Source organism: Guillardia theta (genome assembly GCF_000315625.1).
Source record: "Guillardia theta CCMP2712 unplaced genomic scaffold GUITHscaffold_127, whole genome shotgun sequence".
In the NCBI taxonomy this organism is placed as follows: Eukaryota; class Cryptophyceae; order Pyrenomonadales; family Geminigeraceae; genus Guillardia; species Guillardia theta.
Genome location: NW_005434547.1, coordinates 82,852 through 84,191, shown reverse-complemented (window position 1 = coordinate 84,191; position 1,340 = coordinate 82,852).

Below are 1,340 nucleotides of genomic sequence, written 5' to 3'. Positions count from 1 at the left end.
CCGTACCTTGGTTTCTGTCGACTCGACCTCTGGCGGTTAGTTATATGGAGCCACCTGCATACTCAAGCGGACAAGCATTAGCACCAAGTCGCATTCACACTTGGAATCTCAGGTATCCCATGCTGGATTCTCCAATTGACCCCCAAGTGTCTGACACTTCGGACCAATTGCTTCTCGTTCATGCTCTTCCCTCCTAGTCATTATTCTCCGTCCCTTATTTTCCATTCTTCCTCTATGAATGATGGCAGCGCTTTTCTTCATCCTTATCCGCTTATTGCAGCCACTACAGCAACAGGCCCTGCCACAGCAGCAAATCCAGCAGCTTCAGCAGGTAAAATTCTGCTTCCTGGAGTGAGGACGGAAGAACTACGAGAGGAGGAGGAGGAGGAGGAGGAGGAGAAGGAACGGGAGGAGGAGAGGAGGAGGAGGAGGAGGAGGCACGGGAGGAGGAGGAGGTCAATGACGGATAGCAAACAGCAACTCCTACAGCATCACCATCAACAGCAGCTCAAACAACAGCTGCAGCAACTACAGAGGGTGGTGTGCTCCTCCCCTTCCCTTCCTGCCTGCTCTGTTTCGTCCTTTCCTCGCCTCTCCCTTCTCTCCTCTCTCCTACCATTTGTCTGCCTCCCAACGCTCCTGCTTTGTTCCATCCTGTCCTCCCTCCCCCTCCCCCTCCCCCCTGCTTTCACCATCCTTTTTCTTGCCTCGCCTTCTTCCTCTTCTCACCTCCGATTTCTCTTGTCCCTCCTGTGCTTGCTGTAAAGTCTGAATGTGTCCAGCAGGGAAATGCCGCGCAGAATCTTGTGCAGATGGTGGCGTCGAATGGAATGGTAAAAGCAGTCTACGCCTCCCTTTCCATCCTCCTTTCTCCCTCCTTCTCATCGCTTTCCCTTTTGCATCTTATCCTCCCCCTCCTCCTCTGTTTCCAGTTTTCCTCTTACTCTGTGCCACTGCTCCTGCGCATTCACCTCCGTCCCATCCTCTCTCCGCAGATCTTGTTCTCCTCATCCCTTCACTCCCCTCTCTCACTGCATCTCCTCCCTCCGCTCCTCTCCTCTCACACCCTGTGAAGGTTCTTCATCTGCCAGTAGCAGGAGGAGGGACCAGTGTCGGGGGCAATGCAGGAGGGTTCCAGTTGCAGGTACGGGGGGGGCAAGCGGTCACGATCAGCGTGGAGACGGGAGGGAGAAGAGAGACTAAGGAGGAGGAAGAGGGGGAAGATGTAGGGGAGGAGGGGGGGGGGGGGGGGGGGGGGGGGAAAAAAAAAAGACTAAGTCCATTTCCTGGGTGTGGGGAAAAAAAAAATTTATGCAAAAAAACTTATTTTTTTAAGATCG